Raw genomic sequence first — 25770 nt, forward strand, 5'->3', positions numbered from 1 at the left:
CTCAGATCACTTATCACCTTCAGATCAGAACACAGCCACTATGTTAATGCAACACATAAAAATACCGTGCTTACAGTTATATGTGCAAGTCTAAATTAAATATGGTAAGGGGAAGAAGGGAGTACAGGGCAAATGAATCTAATAAAATCAGATCAGAACACATTTGGATTACAAAGGATTTCAGAAAAAAAATCAAGGAGAAAAAAAGTGTAAAATGATTCCTCAGACTAACCAATAACTTTAGTATGCCAGCCACAGAGCAAGGACTTAGTGCTCTATTCTAGCTTTATAGCAAAAGGAAGTATTTTTATGATGTGGAAAGTATTAGGAGGGTAGAAGGTACCACAAACTCCTCAGAAACATTGACATTTTCAAAGCAGTTTCAAACAACCTCTCAGAAGGAACAGTTTTATAGGACAGTGCCCCCAAGCCTCTCACTCCCCTCTACTGATGTTAATGTCTTAGAATATACATGGAAAAAAATAAGACATCTCTACAAGGTATCCTCACAGTATCTTGAAAAGGACAAACACACAGAAGGGGCTTTACAGAAATACCCCATGAAGTTCCCCATTTCTTCCTCCCTCCCTGTGTCATGGCAGGAGGAAGGGCAGTTATAATAAATACAGGATTCCCCCAAAAAAATAAGACAGGCTTTTCTGAAAACACCATGTACACAAGATTGTTTCCCATTTCTTTCCCCTCTGGTGGTTAGAGTCCAGATTACATAGGCACGCCTTATCACTGAAAACAGACAATTAAATACGGGAACGGCTGTCAAGAGAATGGTCTATATTCTTGTGAAACCATTTCACCATTCTTCCACAAACAGGAAAATATTTAGCAAGAGGTGTGCAAACTGGGTACAGATGCAAGAGTGTGATTGAAAGGTGGATGTCATCTGCTGACAGCAGATCTAGACATACGGACTCAGCATGAAAAATATACCCTTTTTCCTAAAATGATTGTTACTTTTATTCTGAAATTTCAAATGGTTTCTATTCACACTTCCAATAGCAATCTATCATCTGCAGTCCCATATTTACAGTATTTCTCTGAAAAACTCCTGACCACAGCAAAAATATTCACCTGCTTGCTCACACAGACCAAAGCATTTGAGCCATTGGAAAATACAGCAGGGAACAATACATTCAGCTGTTAAAGCCCACTCATCCAGCTAGCTTCTCTGTCCTTCTCTCTAAGAGCCTTGCAGAACTTAAGTTCAGTGACATGAGAAACTCCCAAATCTGGGAAGTGGTCAGACTGCAGAGAAAGTACTTTCCAACTGCTTTGATGTGTTCTGGTGCAACTCTACATTACTTCAAAAGCCCTGGAGACACACACTGCAGTAATATAAGGGATGAAATTTGTCCTGATATTTTTCACCACTAAAATCCTGCATAATCCTCATTTTGAAGACTTAAGTGAGACTTAAGCAGTACATAGCCTCGTACCAGGTCCTCTTTGTGTTGGCACAAATTTCACCCAGGCAAGACAATATTTGCTCAGGTGCAGTACCTTGGGTGAGAGTTAATCCCTTTCATTTCTGACACAATAGTTATTATGTACAATAACTAATAAAAGCCGCTCTCAAGATCGACAACCTACACATTTTCAATTTCCTCTCATGTACTCCTTAGCCTTTCATAAGCTCCTTTGATCCTGTATAGGTGTCAATCTTTGCATGCTTATAGGTCACAAGAAAGTTCATCTCATGTTAATAGCCCAGTCACCTTAGGATGCATTGATTTTAATCCATTTCCAAATTTAAATTTACCATCCTGTTTCAGACACTTCATTATTCTTGAAGATGCCAAGTCGCAGGGACTGTGATTTTGCTTGGACCCTGTATTAAAGAGGAAAACGTCAAGACAAATATGAAAGCTTCCTTCTTGCCTGGCCTGTTGGGGACAGACATATGTATGTACACTGCACCCTTCTTTATCAGTGGAAAACTTGGTTATTTCAGGCAGGATTTATTTGGGCTACTAAACCAGGAGCCCAAATTCATGAGACAGTGATCTTACATGAATAATCCAAAATACACAACAGCTCGAAATACAACTCCACCTCCAACACGTTCACGTGCTCAGGACACACTGGGAAATCTGCAGTGAGGAAGGACTCCACATCTGGGGAAAGACAGAGGGGCTGCCAGAAGGAAGAGACCATAGGAGAGCTCATGGTGCTGCTGATGGCTTCTCCTCATTTCTTCCCTTTTTCTGTTTCTCCCCATTTGTTCTACTGGAGGAGTAAGATGTCCTGCATAGTTTTTTCCCCTTTTTTCCCCCCCACAAACCACCAGTACCAGACCAATGCTCCCAAAATTCTGCATTCTTTGCTTTTTCAGACAGGACCAGATGCTGCCAGAGACAGTGAGCAAGGCTAGAGGGACTGGACTTAATCTTTTCTGGGAAGGCAAACCTTATAGGATTGTTTGTTTTCATTCTGCTGTAAGACATTCCAGCTAGTGGGAAGTTTCAAGAACTTGTTCCAATGGCTTGTTTCTCCTGCTCTCTCCCATGACAAATTGAAATCAATATTTTTGGATTCTTGTCATTCCCTTAAAGACTCTCTCTTGCCTTCTCCTCCCCCCTCCCCCTTCCGAGGTCACACAAACTTTGCTTTGGACTCCAAACTATTAATTTTTCACATTACTCATTTTAGGTGTCTGAAAAGCTTCTTACTCATCAGCCCATAGAAGGAAGTGTTCCTTCCCCCCCTCCCCCCCCCCTTTTTTTTTTTTAAAGACAAAGAGATATGTATCTCAGCAGCAGAAATGAAATTTCCTTCATGCCGTCACAACAAGGTGTCTCGAAGCCCCATTTGCCATCCCCTGCTTGGCATGCACTTGGTGGCTCTGTTTTGTGCTCACTCAGAGCCCCATTTCTCTGGGAAAAGAGCCAAAAAAAAAAAAAAGTGCCAGTCAAGGAAATCCAGGGTGGCTTTTCCTGCAGGTGAAGCAACTGCGGGAAATGGTTGTGAAGCTGATTTCTCACCAAACACTGGGTTGCTCATCACTGACTTCTGGTAGCCACCAGCTTAAGCTTAAACTAACTAGAGATTAAAAGCTCTGTAGCCCAGTGTTGGCCTCCAAAGCTCAGCAAGGATTCCTGTCAGCAATGGCTGGAGAAGAGATGAGCCTGTAACACAGGAAGTGGCTTGTGAAGCAAGAAGCAGCCTTCCTCATTTACCAACAGTTCCCTTTTCTGCTCGGCTCCTCTCCCGGACCCATTTGGACTAGCCAAGGAATATAACAGTGCAACCCTACCTGTCAGCAGGGAAGCGTGTTTGTGCATCTCATTCCTCTATCTCTACCAGAGCTTGGCTCTTGGATCTCCTCAGGCTCCTGATAACCTCCTGATGTTACCACAGCTGTTTGTTTAACATAAACCCATAAAATTCCTGTGGTTGCCACATCGCCCTTTTCTCCTGTCCACACCCAGGACCTCCTCATCTTCTTACATCCCATAAACAACTCCCTGCAGGGTCCACATTTACTGTGATAACTAACAAGTCCATTAAAACTTCAGCTCTGACACACATTTTATACAGCAGTCTTCAGTGCCCTGCTGTCAGGTAAGACTTTGCTGAGGCATTCAGACTTTACCAATAAAATAATATTTGTATTCTCACAATCATCTACTGAAATCTCCAAGAATGCCATAGCAATAGCTATGAAGTACTTTTAAGGAAATATATACATATATATATACATATATTTATATTTTTTAAGGATTATATATATATATATATATATTTTTCCCCATAGAAACTTCAACAAGTTTAACTTTATGTAGACAGGGTGGAAAGCTTTTCACAAAGCCAAAAAAAAAAAAAAAGAGCAGATATTGCTACAAAGCCAGTTTTGTCCAGCTCACCTATTCCTTTGGTTCGGAATGGATCAGATGCAAGTAGCGCCATAATCAAGTTTTTCTGGTTTGGACCCTGGGTGGACAGAATATAGCTGAAATCCAGATGAGCCACATTTTTTACATCAGGTAAGCCAACATCACATACAGGGCAAAACAAAGCAATTTGCAAATGTCTCTATCTAGGCTGCAGGTCTGAAAAATATGCTGAGCTGCTTGTGCTTGTTTGGAAACTCTCTTAAGTCAGCAAGAAGGTCTCTACTTTCTGCATTGCTTCATCCCTACCTGGGACAAGGTCCTGTGCAATTGTTTGTACAGCTGGATAGAACATTCAGGATGTCTGTTTGAGATGCAAGTCCTAATTCCCCTCCTGTCGGTCACTTGAGAATGTATTTTCTGACAGGCTGTATTATACACAGTTGCTTCATTCAGTTTTCTCTGAAGCTGGGATTTTGATAAACACGTAGGCCAATGATTACATGATGTGATAGTAAAAGATAAGGAAAATACTAGACAGTCTGTATTAAGAGTTTTTTAAGAGTTTTTCTTTTAATAAAACAAATATCAGGAAGTGTTTATTTGTACGTACCTTTCTGCAAGTCCTCAGCCTGTTTCCCAATCAAAGAAAATGTTGCTCACGCAACAGCAATAAAGCTGTCATACTGCCTTCGGCTGTAACTCGCAATCTGTCCATAACCGATACTCCACTGAAAAGAAAAGGTGCAGGCCCTCAGTTGGGATGAATTGACTGGCAAGGGGCTGTGCTACTTTTCAGCTTTTTTTTTTTTTGGCAAATGCATTTAAATCCTCCAATATGAACTTATGTCATTTTGTCAGGGTGCTTTACCCACAGAAGCTTCAGAAATTAATCATGCTTTCTCTGCAATCATGGAAACATCACTGAGTTAGCATGAAATTACTTTTCAATTTTTTCTCTCATTTTTTTTCCACCTTTTCCTACTCCCCACATATACCTGTCCTGGCTGAAAATACCACATCGTATTTTACGGAGGATTTTTATCTGTGACAGTTAACAAGATTCTGCAAATTATTTTTAAGACTGCTGCATCTTTGACATTTCTTAAATTGTTTTACAGACTTTGTTGCTGTTTGGTTACACTCACAGACACCTGTAAATTCAATATCTTCAGAGACAGTCTCCTGTTCCACACTTTCGCAAACTTCCAGATTTGTGATTCATTTTAGAAAAAAAATGGTCAGCAAAAAAAAAGTTCCTTTTTTTTTTGGTTATGTTTCGCAGGAAAAATGTAAAACACTGATGAACAAGAACTGCAGAAGAAAATATTGGAGCAGGGAGCTGTGTTTATAAAAATTTTCTTGTCAGTTTAATGTATGTGAAATGAAAGATACATTATAAAGCCTGTTAATAAAAGATATTTCCAAGCTAAACCAAAGTCAACGGCAGTATTTTTGCTCAACTTTAAACATTATTAGTTTCATAACTAATTCTCTCACAATTGCTAATATTTTGCCTTGATGAACTCTGTGCTGCCTCTTCATTATGAAAGTGCTGCAAGGTAATACAGCAGTTACATGACAATGCAAATAGGACCCATTCAATTTGCACAAAAAAAGGTTGCAAGGAGCAATTAGCACTTCATTAATATGATATAAAATGCTAATTTGCCATATATCCCAAGTGACTCAAAACTCCTTTCCATCCATATGTGCAAATAATAGTTAATATGATGCAGCGTGTGTGAATCAGGTTCATGGTGCATTAGCCGGAATCTCTGTGTCAGTTTTCTGTATAATAGCTATTAGTTAATATGAACAGTAGCTCATATTTAACCTATGACAGCAGTGTTAAATGATAAAAGGATCTGCTGGCAGCAATATCTCATAATTCCACCCCTGTAAAGTTCTCCCTTCCTTGCTATCCAGGATGAAGTATTGGGAACTGACTTCTAATCTAATTTATAAAGCAGATTGAAATGAAGTGCTGGTAGCACTCAGCTCGGCTGCTCAGCATTTTGAGAGGCAAGATCATTCCTGGTGACTTGCACAGCTCAGGCATTTGAGCACTCACTGGCAGCTTCTAATGATCAAAGTATTTGACTTAAATAATTGATTTATTTATACCAGTAAAGAAGCTCCAGGGGGTTGTGAATATTATGAGATATAATCACACCACTAGGGAATTAGAGACACTCAGATGTGCCTTGTGCCTGCTAATGCCCTGCGGGTGTGATTAGGATATCACACATCAAAGGAATTTGCTCTAAAATTTTTCATATAATAAATTAATAAAAGTAATTTATTTAAATAATTCCACTGATTTAACGGGACAGATCTGATGCGAGATGCTGTGTGCAATGAACTACAGTGATGGGGGTTGATGCAGGACAGAAGAGAAGCCCTGACCATCTCCAGTAACTACCACAGCACCAGCAGAGTCCTCTGGCTAGCAGCCCCAGATGAGGTGTTAGCATCACCTCAAAGCTTACTGCCTGTGATGAGCATTCCCAGAGATTTTAGCCAACCTGCATTGTTTGAGATGGAGTAAATGGTGCTCCTTCAGTGAATCCTTTGCAGAAGAGAAACGTTGATTACCAGTGACACAGAAGGCAGTACAGCATGCTGGCACAGGCAAGCTCAGCGAGAGCTGAAACACCTCGTGGATAACCCAGTCTCCTCTGACCAGGTTTTTTGTTCAGGTTTTAAAGAAGAAAAACTGCCTTACTGGTTTATATGGTGTGGCCATCATAGACTACAAGTGTTTTACAGTCCTTAACGCACTTTCACCCCAGCATACAAAAACAATACAGAAATGTCCTTATTTCAATTGTATTCATAAGAAATTGAGTCACACAAGAGACCAACTAACTTGCTCAAGGGCACACAGTCTGTGGCAAACCAGGGGATTAAGTTTGTACTGAGTTTGTGTAGTTTGCTTGTATTCCAAAAGTACATGGGCTTTTCCACAAGGACATTACAGAGTACATTACAGCAACAGGCAATTAACATCATGTTATCTTTAACCTCGTCTCCTGCAAGGGAAGTATAAAGACGTTTCAATTCCAGAGGTACAATTCTTTCCTATATCCAGGACTCACAGGGAAGCAATAAGGGCAATGATAGGAAACACAAAGGCAGCCTTTCAGCAAAAGGATGTGCTTAACCCCTGTGGTTCCTCTTTGGTATGAAGACAGAAAGCAGTATGTGGGGACATGTTGTGCCTTGGACAAACTAGTACTCCAGGTGAAAAACATGACGGCTATTCCTGGGTTGCAGAAAGAATGAGTAAATAAGACTTATTGAAACCACATCTCTACTCCCCTGGGGTCAGGCATAGTCTGTCTTCAGTGCCCTCCAAAGACGTTGCAAGAGAACTCCAAATCAGCAATGCTGTTTAAACAAGTCGTGCAAGTTGTAAGTAAAGAAATCAACAACAGTTATAAATTTATCCAAAAGCACCGTCTCTGTGGCTAAAATTAGAAGGGGAGGGGCTTCAATTGATTTGTTCATGCCTATGGGCAAAAGCCAGAGGCTGCGTTCAACTATTCCACACTTAAGTGCCATTCCCATCCTTGTGTATCTGTTGTGATTATGGCACAAGAAGCATTGTGCATGCCTGCTGGGCCCATTATCAGCCTAAGTCACAGGAAGAGGTACCCAGAGACATATCACAAATCAGATATCCATTATATCATATGTGTTTTTGTTGCAAGGGTCTGAAGTCAGCTACCCCAAATGCATCCAAAATTCAGTCTCTCTCACTCAGCGAGTTCAAAAGAAACCTCTCCAGTCTTGGAATTTCAGGATTTAAACTGAGTCTGGAGTCATGCAGTCCACTACCAATTAGCCTGACAGTGTTACACATAGCATGCTGTGTTGAAAACAAATGTACGCATTTCTCTCTGTTTAGAACCTCTTTTTTTCTACACATCATTTTTCCTACATGTACATAATAAATACAGTCAGTCCTACTAATGCAGATTTACTGGGGACTTTTTTCTTCCCCCATCTTGGGCATTCACTCAATGGGATGCAACATAGGCTCTGTGAGAGTGCAGCCCCCACATTTAATAAGGCTGGTTCTGCCCATATTGTCTTGTAACGTGACGTCTATTTGCCTTGTATTAATTATGTCACTGTGATTTCTGGGTTAACCCATCCTGATTTAGCTTTGTAGAATCAAAATGAATACAGTTACTGTAAAGAACCAGAAGAACTCAGAAATAGTATTCATATACGGGCCCATCTTTAAATAGAAGGATAAAATTCAGGAAATCACTGACATAACTATGATCATTTGAGACAGTCATGTCACCAACTCTGATCCCAATTTCCAATTCTTCTTGTTTTCTGTGACTGCCAACTTGAGCTTCAACAGCCACCTGATCTGAGGGAGTCTGATGCTGACTGGGTAATCTCAGACGTGATGCCAGACTGGATTATAACACGGTTCAGTAATTCTGATCCTAACGCTATCTCAACATGCATCCCACAGCATGGATGCCTGTTAGTTAAAACTCCAAATACAAGGAGTCTATCCTTGAAGCACACCATCAAGTTCACAAGCATCCAGTGAAGATCAAGGACTATTAACAACATCAGGTCTTAGAACAGAGGGGTTGGTTTGATTGTTTGTTTTTTTTTAACAGCATGTGCTTTGTTATCTCTATCAGCTGTGGCCCGTGTGTTACTCTCAAGGTTAACAACAGCTACAACACCTTGAGCAAACCAACTTCTTAGGAACCCAGAGAAGTGAATCACAGAGAGACCAGAAAGCGCAGACTTCGATGTCTCAGCAATTAAATTACTTATTCTTGATTGGAGACAAAACTTGAATGTCAAGGAACATAACAGTATTAAAAGATGATGCTTATAAATATGCTAGAATATTCCACGATTATTAAGTACAAATATTATTTATTTCTATACATGGAGGTCTATAAGGGACTATGAAATTCTCTTTATTTGCATGCAGTGGTGCCCTTGGGTTTAGCTAAAATGAAGGGTAGCTAGAATTTCTCAAACCTCAACCCCAACAGAGCAATGAGGAGCATGGAGGGACCTTGTATCTACTATTAGTGTAACAACAGCATGCCAACTGGCAAACCATGGCCAAGCTCAGAGGAAGGAACCTGCATGCCAACACAGGCATGTGAATCACAGGACAAAGGTGACTAAAGAGTAGCTTTTGTGAGCAGGATCTGGCCTTGCAAGCTTGGCCATAGCAAACCAGGCATGGTAGTGACTAACGCATGGTTCTGATGAGCCAAACCACAGAGACAGCCCAGGAACCAGTAGGAAGGTCAAGGCTTGGGGTGACAGTGGCTCATTTTCCCAAGGATACAGAAGTGTGATATTTGCATAAACTGAATCTCTGACTTGCCTCCATCTTCATCCTCCATTGCAGTAATTCAGTCTGAAGGTAACAGATGCATGAATCACGTCAACTCACACCCAAGTGAAAGATGCCAAGTAAAATCTAGGGTTGGAAAGGAGGCTTTTCAGGGCACATGAAGCCAACAGTAAACCCAGCAAGGCCAGGGGTCTTTAGAGATGAGAGGCAGGGGGGCAGATCTCCACTGATGAGTGGCTTCCCCTTCTCCAGAAAGCCACCCGCCTTGCAGCCTCTCACACCACCTGAATTCAGTTAGAAGCTACTCTCCCTCATCCCAGTGCTGGTGTCCCCAGCATCGTGAAATCTTAGTGCTGGCAGTGTTTGCAGCTGTAGGAAATAAGATATAAACTCTAGTGTCATCAGTACACTGCTGGCAATGGAGCCTGGTAACCCTATCACTTGTTAGGGCCTGAAGGAACAAAAAAAAAACAAAAAACCACAGTTAAATAAACCACAGACGTGGTGATTAGCAGCAGACCTGCCTGCTCATTCTGCCTGGAAAGGAAATTCCCTCCTTTTGAGCTGGCTGTTAATGTGCCACTCTCCTCCAAAAAATGTGTGACATAAGACGGCATTGTCCTCCTGAACCAGCCAGGCTCCTCAGCAAAAGTTTCAAATTTGGGACTTCAGTTAGATGATTAAATCCACACTTACACAAAAAAGGGTGCTTAGGGGCTTTGAGAGTTCAGATGTATGAAAGAGATTAGTGCCAACATGAGGCACAGCAGTTTGAAAGTGCCACTCCAGGTACTGATCTCCTGGTCTGGCCACCCCATAGTCATGGAGGGGGATACCCTACCTTGCATGGCTGCTTACTCTATATTCTTCCTCCACACCTTGTGGGCCACGTGGACCTTCTTTTTGAGAAGAAGTTCTGTGAATCAAATGAAAAAAAGTGTTAACTGCAGGGCCCCATTCAGTCCGTGGTGTACGCTTGTAGAGATATAGCCAATACCATCCTGGGAGGAACTCAGTGACACATTTCTACATGAAGTAGAAAGAATAACACTTATCTTTTTAGAACTTTATATTGCGCCTGATAAAATCAGTAGGAAATTTGTCTTTGGTTTCAAAGGGAGTAGAAGCTGTACTATAAATTTTAAATAGAGTTTGCAAGGTATTTTTTTTAATCTTGCCTTCTTCCAGAAAGTTACAAAATGAGAACAGCTTCTTTGCAACTGATGAAAACAAATGTAGAACTCATTACTGCTTAACACCCATTGTACATGACAGAAGCACTGTGTTTTTTTAAAGTGCTCTCCCTGTTTGATGAAGAGCTGCAATGATTTTAAGTAAAATGTTTAAATCTAACTCCTCATTACTTGAAGCCCCTCACCCCCCTGCTAGCCTGACAGGCTTGGAGGCTGTGAAAGGAGGAATGTAATGAGTATACATTAATGTTATATGCTTTCCACAGTTCTTGTTCTGGTGTGACCAGATTTATGTACAGAGTAGCTTGAATGTAATCCATCAAGATTATACATAGCATTGGTTTCAACATTTCTGCAGGTAGCACAGACTCCAAACTCTCTTAGCTGCGGTTGTATGAAAGGAACTGAGATGTGGTGACACAATGTTCATTTGTTTTGGTGGCAAGACTCAATTAAAACAACATAACGGGGTTTAAAAAAATACTAATCTGTGAAAAAATGTGAAAGTGAGTTAAGTAAAACCTTCAAATATTCCCTTGTTCAGGACAAGCTGTGTGGGCTGACAGCTGCTCCCAGGGGAGCAAGAGGTCTTAGAAAAAGCCCTGCTGCAAAAGGACTGGCTGTTAAGGCAAATCCCCACCAGTTGGAGCCCTGAGGAGGGTGAAGCCCAGCTATTGATGCCCAAACACAGAGAAGACATTGTAAAGGAAACATGGGGGATGAGAATGGCAGTGGAGGAAACAAAATAAGGACTGCGTCCCACACAGGGGGACAACAAACTTGGGAAAGAAAGAAACCACTTTTTCGCTCGACAGTTTTCAGGAAGAAAGACATGTCCCGTGGTGTTCAAAACACCACCTGGGCAATTAGGGTCACCCCATGCTACCTCTGCTTGAGGCATGGAGGAGGACAAGACTGGATTCTTAAAAAGAAAACATAAGTACAAGGAGGCTTCTTTGCAAGGAAGAATCATTTCAGTTGCTGCCATCATTGATGGACACACACAAAAAGTGACCGGAGTATTTCTAACTTTCCATTTTTATCACAAGTTTTGCAATAGCCAAGGTTGTTCCCAGAACCCCAGGATCCTAGGGCCTTGTCAGCAGAGCTCTCATTTTCCAAAATGGACTGAAGTCCAACCAAGTCATGTTTTAAAGTCTTTTCTTTTCACACACAAGCTATAATCACAGATGTTCCACAAACTGTTAGAAATAAGTTTTAGAAAGTCTCAGGCAGGGGCGGGCAAGGGAAATGAAGAAGGGACACATAAGGAGCCTTGGCTCTGTAGAGCTCAGAGTAGCTTCACAGAGCTAGAATTGCTGTAGAGAAAAAAAGCTCTCATTGTTATTATACATTGTCCAGAGCCACAAAAGGATTGAAATTGAAGCCAATAATCATAATAATTTACATTAGAGAGTGCCTTTCTTTGAGGAACTTATAGGTAATTTTACACACCTGCAACTCTCATATGCCATTACACCTCTCTATGTTGTTACTCTTATAGCTGTTTCATGGCACAGCATATAGAAGCCCTGAAAGTTAAAATGCCACGACCAAGGACACAAAGTCACAGCAGCTACCAGGACCACAGAAGTCCTCCTCCCAGACCATTCACCAAATAGATCTGTATAGTCAATGCTGTTAAGTGATATGAATACAACTACAAATGAAAAACAAAAACATTGAAGGAAGATTAAACACTAAAGGAAGACAAGGAGTTTCCTCATTTAGCACTGCAATGTTCTAAGTCTCTGGTATACTGTTCCTAAGTTCTTCTAATACATGAGTCGCAGAAGAGCAGGACAAATTGCTGGAGTCCTCCACATGAAAGAATATTTCCCATGTGTGAAGTTGGATTTATTTTCCCAGAATTTTATTCCCCCAGAACCTCTTTCCATGAAATAAATACACACAGGGAGAGGAATCTATTTGCAACCTTCATCCTTCACAGTGAATTGCCTATGATAAAGGTTGTTCCTACAAAGTAGGTAGGGTATTCAGCTGTGGAAGTATAATTAAAAGACATCTGTACAGTTCTTGGAGTCCTCAAAGAGAAGATGTGGCTAGCAAGACCTGGGACAGCCCATTAGCAGCCTGGTTTTCTCATGACGAACTTTCATGTACACCCCGTGGCAGTTTCCATTAAGAGCAGTGTTGCATTTGTTTAAATTTGCATTAAGAACAGCAATGCTTTATTTCCTAGAAGACAAAATCATCCCAGCAATTACTTTACAAGACAAGCATCTCTGCTTTCATTTAATAATAAATAAATAAAAGGAGCTGTGTAGCTCTGGTGTGCACAGAGAGCTGCAGGAACCACTTGGAGCTGGCCACACTGAACCTACCCCAGGAGGGCTGAGGAAACTCACAGCCCTCAATGCTAGCACAATGCTAGCATTCAGTGCTAGCACAAAGCCAACAGGGCACTTGCAGGAAGATGACAACAGGACAGACCCATGACCCTACAAGCCCTGCCTTGATCCTCTGCTGGCCTCCAGGGAGTCTGTGAGAAGGGTGTGCATGCCTGACAAGCATTGCTCCTTACCTTTCACGCTTTTTACAGCTCCTGCCTGGGCAAAGTAATGCTGAGGTTCATCTTTCTGTGCACAGTTAAACAGAATAAAGTGGTAGGTTTAGCATCAATAATGGCTAACACAGCTCACCCTCAAATGCTCCACCCCTTTCACTTTGCCTCACAGGTCTAAGTGTCCCAAACATGACATATCCCTAGCACATACAACAGGCCTCTAGCTTGAGACACCAAGATAAAGATGGGAAAGGGGTGTAGCCCCTGCTGCTTTAACATACTCAAAGTTTCTCTTGGACCCCTGTCTCCTGTGTTGGTACATCCATGCTCACAGCAACAAACAGTGAACTGTCCAGCTGAGGTGACATTAGGTTGGCCCTTGGTTGGACTTGATGATCTTAAAGGCCTTTTCCAACCTAAATGACTATTATAGAATGAAAATTATGAATTAGCAATGTGGTGCTGCTGTGTAGGAACTCCAGCCCTAGGCCCCAAAGCACCAAGGACAATCTGAACTGCAATATGTGGGGCAGAACAGATCTGTTTCTGGACTTATTACAGATCATGCCTTGTAGAGGCAACATACATTTGCGTCACAAATGGTTGTGCTTCTATCGAACAAATCACCAGGAAAGATACAGCAGTGTTTATGTTTTCAAAAGCCTCACACAACAAACTAACACTGTTTCCAAATAACTACCCTAGCTGGCCACACAGCAGCAAGCACCTATGTTGTTGCAATTAAAAAGAACAGTGTTTTAATACAGGAATAGTTTGCAAATCACAAATTCTCTTTTCCCAGGTCCCAGTTGTTACTTTATTATCACCACCATCTTTAAATCCCAGAGAAGGAGCTAGGGATTTAAAACAGATTATCAACATTATAGCAACATTTATGGAACTTGGATCTAAGCAGAGAAGTTGTAAGAGGGAAGATTTTGGAGGAATTACTGGAAAGTTGGTCTGTGTGTACTGCTGGAATGCTTAATGCTTCTCCAGCTAAGTTTCGGTTTGGTTTTACAAGCATGGCATCCTTTGCACATTAGCACATGGTATGTGAAACTTCACCCTGCTTTCCCAAAATAACAGCTCTAAATGAGTTTCATGGTCGATGTCCTGCTGATCAAACACGGGTTTATGAGCAATACAAAGAATCAATAGGATGCTTGCACTCCATGCATCAGCCCAAGTACAAACACACTGTAGAATGCCTGCCTCATGCCCATACAAGCATTATTTGCTGGCTAATGAGCAAGGAGGCACAAATACAGTCATACCACAGCTCATGAGTAAGTTGAGCTGAAGTAGTAGCATACAATGGTGGAGAAACTAGAAAGGAAGTGGAAGGGAAAATATGGTAGCATGTCTTCTGCACTCTCCCTTCTTCCACTAAATTCATGCAAGGTCCTCCACAAGCCAGCAGTAAGCTTAGGATCCACCTGAGGGCATCATCTTGACACAGCAACACACATCAAGTTCACATGCAGCACTGAAACCCTTAGAAGGGAATATTAATACTTATCCTTCATACTTTAAGACTCCTGCTAACAGGGCACAGGAGTTAGCTGGAGCAACACAGCTCATGAGATGCTAATCTCTGATATAACTGGAACTTCAAGAGCACTAAGAATAAATTTCTCCAGCAAGACAGATCACATTACGTCTTATAGAAGTATGGAAAGGCAGCCAACATACTGTGATCCCCATTCCTACTATATGATCAAACACATCCTACTCTTTTATTCAAAATATCTCTATTTTGTTGTGTGACAAGAAACACACACAACCAGAGAAGGAACTGCAATGACAAGAAAGTCACCTCAGCCCATGACTGGGTTGGAGGCGTGTGTCCATCGCACAGCTGAGAGTGATCCTAATATGTGAGTAGAGCAGAAGCGTCCCAAACATATGGCTCCAAGTTCGTGAGCTCTCACATCACAGAGTCCAACATTCTGCCATCATACAAGAGAAGCTATCACATGTGACAATTGGACAAGAAGGAGCGTCCCACCAAAAAAAAAAAAAATGGGCAGCCTGCAAATCACTCCCTGCCTACAGCTCCAGGTACTTTGAGGCAGAAGGTCTTGAGCTGGATGAATTATTGCCAGGTCTGGATATAACTTGTAAGACCTTAAATTGTGCAAACCTACTACAGAGGCAAAAAGGAGGGGAAGTATTGCATATATTGCATAGTTTCTAAGCTCTTCCCCACCCAAAGAAGCTCAGTAAGGTGAACGGCTGCATTGCTAGCAATTTTTTTCCTACAACATCTATTTCCCAGGAGGCAGGGACCAGGCCTAGTTAAAATAATCAGGTCCCAGATCATAACATCTTGCCCTCCTTTCTGCACCAGGAGTACCATTATGCTGGTATGCATTGCTCAGCCTCTCACTATCACACATACAATTAAGTTCAGCTTCTAAAAGCCCTACCTGTAATTGGAGCCAGCTGCAACCTTTCTGACACATACTAATTGCCAGTAATGATTTAAGTGCAGTAAATTCACATGCTGCAATTGTTTTAAATAAGGGAATCTCTCATAGCTTTTCCCTGAGAAAAATCTGTTAATCTTTGCTGCTGACTTATCAAATCCTCGAGTCACCTGTTTGCCATCATTTTCATGAGCTGATAACGTGTTTATTAGAGCCATAATATGCAGGTGGAAGCGTAAAGGTCTCATTTGGTGGAGTATGAATTCTGTCTAATATATCTGCGTGGAAAAACTTGGTTTTACCATTCAGCTGTGCCTCTGCAAAGAATAAAATCCAAAATAGTATCTTTTATTCTTTTCAAATAGAGAATTAGCTTTTCTAAGCTCAGTATATATCTCAAAATACCTTTTGGATGAGCGTGACAGATTGTTTTTTGTTAAGCCCAAGATATCACTTCCTATGGTGAATGCATGCAGCCCTAGATAATTTCAGCTTAATTGTATTCCCCTTTTAATTACATATGTATGTGTGTATATATATATATATATATATAAAAGCAAGTTCTACAAGGAAATATATGCCATGTTGATTCTACGAGGCTGGCTTAAGAGTTCTTCCCACAAACTATTTTAATTTCCTACAGAAGATACCTGAGATATTGCAGACAATACATTTTGGGCAAAATTAACCTAGTATCTCCCTGAAATATTCAATCCCATTTCTGAGTAGTGGAAGATTTTTTCTTCTGGGTGGCAGATTTTGTTGTTGTTGTGGTGAGTTTTTGTTTTTTTGGGGAGAGGAGGAGGAGGGAGGGGTGTTTCTTTAATTTTTAAGGCATGCTAGTAAAATTACAGGAGTTTGAAAATGAATGCACAAGGTTTGTCGGTCTACTTTTTCCACCAGTAAGCTACTTAGAGTGGACAATCACATAGCAAATGGGTTCTGCTGCAGCTGAGTTCACTGGCTCTTCAACTGGTTTATCTGTGTGACTACATGACCTCAGCTCCTAGGGGAATGCATATGAAAAACTAGCCTTAAATGAATGTTGTCATGTCTAAGACCGGGAGAATAAATACACTGTTCCAAAATAAAAAGGATGCCAGTTGCATTACAGTAAGGGGTCATTCTATTGCTTACGAGTATAGTGAAGGAAACAACTCTCTAATTTTTAATCAGAATATTGAAGTTATCATCTTCCCATTTCAGGATGTATATCAATAAGACTTACAATTTGCCACTGCCATCACTGACTCCATGGTTTCCTTTTTTGTTTTAGAAATATCTTTAATTCTTGTCTGTGTTAATAGGTGAGGGCATGGATAGACAGAACCTACAGCAAACCATGAACAACCAAATACAGTTTGGGGCCTACCCCAGGTGTCTACTATCTCCAGACACATGTTCAAAACCTTTGCCTGTGAGGCTTCAGGAGCCTCCTGCTTCTATCACAGGGCATTAACAGCAGGGGAAATGTATGAGCCAGAATGTGAAGCAAGGGTACTCAGCCACGTATCTTCAGTTATATGAAAGAGAAGAGAAATAAGTACTAAAAGAGAAGTACTGACCAGCCACTCAAAGAATCAAGGCACCTTTTCCTTGTGAAATAATGAGCTTGAATCTGAAGAGAAAGAATATACAAAAAAAGAAAAGAATATTAAAAAAAAAAAAATGCCAAGTGAAAGCCCAGATTATGACTGGGAGAGCCAAGCTTTCCAACTGCAAGAAGAATTTCATCTGAGTTAGGACTCCTTGATTTGGCTCCTGAGAATGTAAAGTAGAGGCCTAATTCTAGGACAGTATGTGGTTTACTATAAAACAAATCTAGCATATAATAATTTCCTTCCACAATTCCCATGACTTGTGGCATGGGCCCAAAACCTCTTCCATGATTCACGTCCAAACCTCCCAGGAGAGCTCTGATGGCCAAATTGTTAGTTTTAGTGCATGAGTAGTTTGGGTGAAATGACAAATGCTAACACTCAGTCACATTGTGGAGAAGAGATGACCACAGTTATGGGCAGACAGCAGAACTCCACTGATGGTTTATTATTAGTATCTTGAATATGCGTAACAACCCCCCCCCCCCCCTTTTTTTTTTTTTAAGGTAAATAACATTTTCCTACCTAACTGCCCACTCCTCGGGGACAATTTGTTAGTCATTCCACAGCACAGGCCAATTCCTCTTTTCCAGAGAGGAGGACAGAACGTCTCAGCAGATCAAATAATCAAATGCACTGACATTCTGAGGTGCCTTAAAATTCTTAAAGTCTGCTTCTATGCCCAATAATCTCCTGAATCTGCATTTTATACAAACTCTGAGCCAGTGCTGACCATGCCCAGACTAACACCTCCTGGAATAGCTTTCCCTACCACTGAAAACCTTGCCAGAGTAAATAATGTACCAGTTTGCTGATGCAGTCTATTCCAGAACTCCTCCTAGCTTTAACCTTTCCAAATAGTCTCTGAATCTGAAAATACAGCTAATCTGTGGCTTCAGCTAGTCAATTTATTCATTCCAAATTTCATGTTTGTTGTTAATTATCCCCTTTTTCTTCCTGTTTGCAGATTAATCATGGATCAATCCATCAAATCATGCACAGAAACAAGTCCCAGCCTCATGGTCTCTGTTCACTACTCACTGATAAGTTATACCACGCTTTTTTCCTCCTTCTCCCAGTCTAGATAGCCAGAATTCTTGAACTGAAGAGAATACTGACAAATATTAAATAATACATGTACCTATGGCACAACTTTGCAGGAAAAAAAAGGCATTTGTGAGCATTTTTGTAAGCACAAAATTTGTCAGTATTCTGGATTCACCAATTTTCTAAAAACACCTCCTTAGATATCCCACTATTAGTGAGCAAAATATTAGAGAAAAAAAATGATGAAGAAGCTCGTGGAAAAAACTTTTCAACATTTGACTATTAAAACAATCACTGGAAAGCCTGCATTATGCAGTTAGCTCTATCTAACCACCTCACCTAAAACTTGTGGCAGTTAAAGATAAGTTGACAGTGGCAAGCAGAAAGGCAGAGGTAAGCCTCAAAGGACCAGCAACAACCTCCCCCCCCTTTTTTTTTTTTAATTTTGTAGCAGTTCCTGCTTCACATGTGGTGTCCCACACACCCAGTGGACCACAAGCTCTGAGTGGGAGCAGCAAGCCAGCTATTCCTGTTTTTGAAGCAGAAGTGAGGGCGGAGAAGAAGGAGAGGACCATGGTGACCACTGAAGAAGTAGAACGTGAAGAGCAAGATTTCCTGATTGAGGTTAGAAGAAAACATGACTGAAAAAAGTAGTAGCCTCCTAACATATTTTCTGACACCTCCCAGAGATATCTAAGCAGCACTGGACTTATCAGATAGAGGTACTGAGAAATGGAAGTGAGCCAGAGGCCCGTCATGTGAGGACAGGGGATAGGCAACACTAAAAGCTCAAGCTTACAGAGCAACATAAAATATATGGTGCCTATTTCCCATGCAGCCCCTTAAGCATGGAAAGAGTAGGGTAATACTGTGGGAGACAAAGATGGGCCTGAAACCCTGCGTGTTAAACAGTCAAGGGCATGATGGAAAGGAGTTGCTTACAGCCATTACAAATCCAGTAATGCTGGTAAAAAATAAGAGTTCAGGCCAGGCCAAGGCACTCTGGCTTGCCAAACTTGGAAGTGGCTTCATTCATACCTAAGCATCCTCTCACCCTCCTATCTGATGGGCTCTTAATACAGTTCCCCCATCTCCCATGTGTGAATAGACAGTTGTAAAGTTATGTTCTTACTTGCTGTAGAATACCAGAGCTGTAATAACAGTGCAAAGGCTGGGAAGAATTCAGGAAAAGAATCAAGTATTTAAGAAAAATGCCTGGTTAACTATCATTAATAAAAACCTCTTCACAGAGCAGCAAGTTTCTGTTTGTTATTTATCATCCAAACTTCTCTTGAAAACAACCACTAGCCCCCCGAGGACTTTTCCAACAGTCACAGAAGATGTCTAATGAGGCAACATTTAAGAGACCTAATTATGAGAAAAAATAAACCTTGATAACCATCTTATCCCACATACAGCTCAAATATGACTCAAAGTTTATTTTAATAATCCTCATAGGTGAATGCAGCACAGTCCAAGCTGCACTGAACTGATGCAGCTACTGAGAGAACGTGAAGAGGAGCTGGAAACTCACCCATGGCAGGACACCAGACCAAGCGGAGGTTAAAAATCAGAGACATGTTATGGAGGACTGAAAGCAGCAGCCTTGAGAAAGCAGGGCTTTGCCTTGCAAACTAATATCATTATATCAATTTTGGCCACTTTGCTCTGATCACCTGTGTCAACAAGGCATTTCCTCTGTTCTGTACCTTGAGCCACGTTGCTGCACCTGCCCTTGAGGGAGGAGTTATTGGATTAACCCAGCTTCCTCTTATCTGTGTTTACTCACCAAAACTACTCTGCAGAGAAAACTCCCTGAATCAGTCCCAGAGCTGCAGTTTCACTCATATGCAAAAACCCAGATGTAGCATTAAACATGCAGAGCTAAAAAAAAAAAAAAAAAAAAAAAAAATGACCTCATTGTGAGTAACCACCACAAGCCAAGCTGGGTGAAGTCACTGGGGATTTTTCTTTCCAGCACGCCCACACCACTGGGACTCTTTCTGAGGGACAGACACCTGCAGTGCTGCTGGGCACGGCCAAACCTTTCCTCCTCACTTTCCCTGAACTGGGGGAGAAGAAAGTGGGCAGCCAAGAGAACAGATGAGGAAACAGGTTCAGACATGTTGCTTTTGCTACCTGCACTGGGCCAAAAGCAAAGAAAGAAAGAAAGAAGAAAAAAAAAAGAAAAAAAAAAAAAAAAGGAAGATGATGATGATGGGAGTCATGAGGAATTTTGCTTAACACCACTGCTGGCTCTGCTCCAAACTCATGACCCTTACAGCATGTCACTGAAGGATTGCTAGGCAAGCTGCTGGAGTCACTGAAGCAAGAGAGAGAAGTCCCCAGATTTCTTACTGTGTGTAATTTTGTATAGCGTGAGCTAACCATAAAACCCCCGAGATACCTCTTGGTTTTAATCTTAAAATGGGCTTAACAAAGACACAGAGGACAAGGAAGGGAGAAGAAAAAATAAAGGGGTGGGGGTGGGGAATCACACAGCCTTTAGCTTTAAAGCTAAAGTTCTGATATCAAAGATAACAGGCTTCAGCAACATTTTGTTACATGAAGCAGTCATTCAATCCAGACCTGGGAATAAAATCTCAGGGCTGACTGCCCAATTGCTGAGACAGAGTGAGACACAGTTCGTAATGAGTCTTCCCACAGAACAATCGGCTTCTTCAAGGTGAACAGAGATCCTAACCAAAGGACAAACAGGAAACTGTTAATGACAATCTTAAAAGGTTAGATAAGAAAACAGGTGCCAAAGTGCCTTATATTTATCTACTTGGCTTTCACCTGCAGATACTTGTCACCACTTAGTGCCTCCTGTGCGGACCTCCACTGACCCACCATATTACTTGCAGAAGCCTTCACTTAAGTCATTTTTGTTCAAGAAGTGTAAATTCATATCTGCTTGTGAAAAATCTGAGAGTGTTCTTAAAGGCAAATGAGTTTGCATTTCTCTCATCTGTGAATGGTGTTTTGCCTTTGTAGAGGCCATTCTCTAATAATATAAGCCTGTATTTGTGTCAAAAATGGTGATTTGGATCTTAAACCCAGGAATCCAAAAGGTTCCATTCAATACATCTATTGAACTTTTAGCATACTGATTTCTTGGGGCAGAGTTCCCTTCACAGCAACCTGAAACTCGGGAAGCTTTCATCATGGCAGAAGGATCAGTTCAAAATTCAACAAAGCATTCAGACGTAACTCTCACAAATTTAAAGAAGTAACATCTAGCTTTCCAGGCCCTTGTGCCATTTCTACTGGCAGAAAAGTAATCCCTGCCAGTAGAAGGAAGCCTATACCCACCAGTATGACAACGTGCAATTTCAAAAAAAAAAAAAAAAAAAACCACCATTTTCTAAAAGTGGGCAGGAGAGAAGGATATCAGCACACCGAAACATTTTCTTGCCCTCTGTTTCTAAGCACTTATACCATTGCTTCTGAAGTCCCCTTCTTCTATCAAGTGGAAAATTTCTGAGATTCCAGAGGCACACACGTGACTTGGCTAGAAAAATGCAAGGCCCAACCTTTTAGCACACAGGCCACCCACATGAAGAGATCACTCACAGGACCTGGGATAAGAAGTCTGAACTCACAAACAAATCAAGAGTTTGATCTTGGGCAGGTTTAGGAGGGCTCAGTCACATTGAATGAGTCAAACAAGAGGCTCTGGCTCTTTGCTACCAAAGCTTTATGATAGGAGAAGACACAGATCAATATTGGAGAATAACAAAATATTATGAGCATTGATTGGTTGCAGAGGTACAAAGGAATACTAGACATTTTGAGTTGTAGGTAAAGAGGAGGTGGGAAAACACAATTTCTCACCAAGGGAAGGAAAATTAAGATGGAAGTGAAAAAGAGTAGTTGACAAGCAAACAGGACACTCAGATAATACCTGTTAAATTGAGACTTTCTCGATACCTAGAAGACAGAATGTATTTAAGGTGTAATGATGCCTTAGTACCACATCATTTTCTGGTATTCTGAAAGTTTACATAGCTGCAAGGCAACAGTTTTTCCCGATAAAATCATTCAGCAAGAAGCTTTCTAGTGATTCACTCAACTTCTAAAATAAACACTATCACAGCTGATCATAAGCACTTACCCATGCTGTAACTGCTGTCATGTTCAGATACACAGAAGTATAACACTACCTTCAATAACAACACCAGGAAAATGACATTAGTTTTCTGAGTCAAGCAAGGTCTTTCTTTCAGCTCAAGGGCATTCATCTGTTTGCCTGTAACACGGGAACTTTTGAATGTCATATCCAGGCAAGCCCAATGTTCAGGAGAAGTTCTACAAATCAAAGCACAGACCATATGATTTTGATGACAACCCGTTCACCCAAAGAGAAAAGTGCAGAATGCATGCAATCCCTCGCCTCTCCCTAGCCAAACCAATAACTTTATTTCCCCCTACAATTGCTTATACACGGAAAAGAAAAATAACAGTTGCTATTAACCATCTGCTTCTCACCCCATTATAGTTAAAATGTGGGCAACTGAATAATTTACTTCTTTTTGCTCTGCCTGGGAGATAAGACTGCTGCGAATTAAAAGCATGTTCCCAGATCCTAGCACAGGAACAAATAAGGGATCTTCAGCAAATGGGAGGAGTGGAATGATGGGGGGGAACACCCTGTTTCCTGGTGGGGGTTGAAATGGGGATACTCTAAGAATAAGGGCACAAAACTATGGCTAGCAGGAATGCCTGAAGAAGCAGTAGATGGGAGGGTAGCATGAAGAAAGCCGATGGGGAGAAAAGCATGATTAAATGAGCCCTGGGTGCCTACGGCACATTCACGGTTACAGAAACACAACATGATGATTTCCAATATAACATCCTTCCAAAAGTAGTAACAACAACCTCTCTGACAACCTTTGAACTTTTTATGAGCCAGGTTTGTTGAAAGAAATGGGTTGAAAAGAAGTCATGAGGGATGCTGGACTTACTCTGTGTACTGAAGGGTGCTAGAGAAGCAAAAAGACAGGGTAGGCCATGGTACAGGCTGAATGTCACACCTGGGGACAGTCAAGGAACACGGTGTTGATCTGCACGTACACATCTAAGGGCAGGTGCTTACTGATAAAGAGGCAGCATTTTTACCTCAGGGTATCTAACACGCACGTCAGCTACCTTAAGGTAAAAAAATTAGTGAAGATGAGGCACTACAAGTTTTACCATGAGGTGACTTGCCAAGATGAGTGTTGTGCCCCTGCCCAGGGTTGACCTGAGGGAGTTTACTTCACGGTAAAAGTAATAGTGTGTTACCTTCACTGAGCTTTCCCGTTCAGGCAGTTGACATGTACCTCTGTTACCCTGAGGAAAAAACACTCAGGTTTTTCTAACAGTGAAAGTATGGTGATTCACATCTAAGTGCCCTGTTCAAGAAACTGAAACCACTTTTCACTGGCTCTAGATGTCATTAGTGTTTTTTCTTTGCTTACTTTCATTTAAAAGCAGATAATTTGACTAATACACAGATGCATGCATACAACAGACAAGCCTCTGCAAATTCTGCAAAGAATCTTTCCATGTACTGTGAATATACTTTATAAAGATCTGCAGGTAGTGATTGAGTAGTACAGTTTGATTTCTCCACGCAAACTGAACATTTCATCATGGCACTGTCCTGCAAACAATTGAGAGGAAATTTAATAGAACACATTCAATTCTTTACCACCATCACTCTGAAGGAACAACCCATCTTCTTATTTTAATTTTGAATAAACCTTATTGTTCAGCATTGAAAAATATGTCAAAAGTCAACATGTAAGTGAAAACTCTTTCATGCATACCCATCCCCTTATTATTCTGTTCATGTGCCAGTATCACAACGAAGTCAATGAATGCACATTAAACCTTTCACAAGCATTAATTATTCAGAATAAAGCTATTTTTTTGCTTAAAGTCCATATTATTAAAAAATTATCAGAAGCTTCCACACTACACTAATTGGGAGCCACTTTCGTGTTCCCTGAATCACAAGACAGATATGCTAGACAATCACTGTAAGCCCTTCAGGGCAGGGGCTGGCCCTTCTTCTTTGTTTAAGAAATGGTCAGTATATATTTTTACTCATAGTTCACTATGAACAATGATCAGTGACAATTAGTAGCAGTCTCAATGATCTGTAAATGCTCCTTTACAAAGGATTTTAGAGAGAGGTCGTTTCGCAAAAGGTCTTTTAATTAAAGCAATCTTGGCCTTTCTGCAGAAACAGGCAAAGGAATTGGATTGATTTTCATGTGTCTCATTCAACCAGGCAAGATACAACAAGGTAGTCAAGCTTCCTCTGACCTCCTCCACATTTCCCTGTCCCAGTAAAATGACCTTTCCCATTCTGCAGCACCAAGAGCAGCTGGCTGATGGACATAACTGCAGCTTCCCTCAGTACAATACTCAAAAAGGTTGTGTATCTGTACACAGCAGTCAGAAACGCATGGTGTGCCTGCTGGAAACATTTTAGATGCATTGGCAGATAAACTCTCAACTGGTATCTCTGGCATTTCCCACTGGGATAACACAATGTAACCAAAACTGCCTCCTAGCAAAGACCTAACACCTCACGTCTGCTCTGCCTTGAGTGAGCCACTGTTTCAGACATCTGCCCCCTTTGCATGACTACATTAGGAGTTCAAGAACTTGGGAGATCTATGCACTGACATAAATCTCATACATAAGTCTCATAAGTCTCAACACAAGGAAGCTCAGTCATATAGGAAATAGGAGTTAAGCAGGCATACATAAACAGTTAGCTTTGGGCCTAGATTCCTCCTTTCCACCATTCCAATAGTGTAAAGTTTTCCAGACTTCCAGGTACACGAACACAGAAAGTTAGGGTAGAATTAGTTTTACAGTCACAACTAGTGCAGTCACTAAGAATATGCAGGCATAAAAAATGACATTTTAGCCATCTCTTAGAGTACTTCAAAGGTCAGGAGACTTATCACACTTTATTTATTCATTTTGATTACAGGAAAAGGTATGGTTTATATATTTGCTCTGAGCTGGGACATGCAAAGATGGTATTAACAGCCACTGCAACATACAATGCAATAAAATATGGCCTTGATTTTCTTTTATTTCAGAGGTTTTGGTCATGTTTACAAACCTTACTGTATTGATAGAAGGGCTAAAAAAATGTATTCTGGTGGGAGCTGAGATTCTCAATGCCACCACCTTCACCCAGAAGCTAGAAAAACGTCAAATATTGTGAGAATCACAATACAAATCACAAGGGAGGGTAGGCAACAATCTAAAGGAACCTAGAATCTGCCGTGCCAAATCAGGCCAACTGCTCAAGTCCAGTATCCCACTCCTAGCAGAGGCATTTAATCACTGCCTCTGATTTAAAGACAATAACCCCATAATGCACCTGGCCAATTATGAAATGCTGTATATGGATAAGGGAAAATCCTTCCTGATCCCTACAGAGACTAGCCAATGTCCTGAAATATGAGATTTAATTAAGCCTGTCTTATTACTTCAAATGTTACAACTATTCATAACATTTTCTAGGCCCTTTTCAATCCGGCATGGCATTCACATTTACAACCTCCTGTGGCACAGGAGTCTACCAGCTCAGCCTCATGCTGTGAAGCACCTTCTGCAAATGAATTAAATTTATGGCCTGTTTTGCCTCATTTTCTTAACACAAAGCCATACCAGCCAGAAATGTATGTTTTTTCAGGTGACATCACCTACTTCAGCTAGTCACCCCCAAGCCCACACGGCTGTTGGCCTGGTGATAG

At 41.1% G+C, this 25770-nt stretch overlaps 1 long non-coding RNA gene across 3 annotated transcripts in view; it reads right to left on the reverse strand.

Moving 5' to 3' along the window:
* The window catches only part of LOC136790521 (uncharacterized), a 43834-nt gene that overhangs the window by 7982 nt on the left and 10082 nt on the right, over nt 1-25770 (reverse strand). For 2 of the 3 annotated variants that reach the window (XR_010830597.1, XR_010830595.1), the window contains 3 exons: nt 10046-10120; nt 4462-4579; nt 3882-3948 (listed from right to left, as the gene is read on the reverse strand). This is a non-coding gene — a long non-coding RNA (uncharacterized lncRNA). Of the gene's footprint in view, nt 1-3881; nt 3949-4461; nt 4580-10045; nt 10121-19535; nt 19791-25770 lie in introns of those variants that run through there. The other variant, XR_010830596.1, reaches the window with a different exon arrangement.

This window comes from Anser cygnoides, chromosome 3 (genome assembly GCF_040182565.1).
Source record: "Anser cygnoides isolate HZ-2024a breed goose chromosome 3, Taihu_goose_T2T_genome, whole genome shotgun sequence".
Taxonomy (NCBI): domain Eukaryota; kingdom Metazoa; phylum Chordata; class Aves; order Anseriformes; family Anatidae; genus Anser; species Anser cygnoides.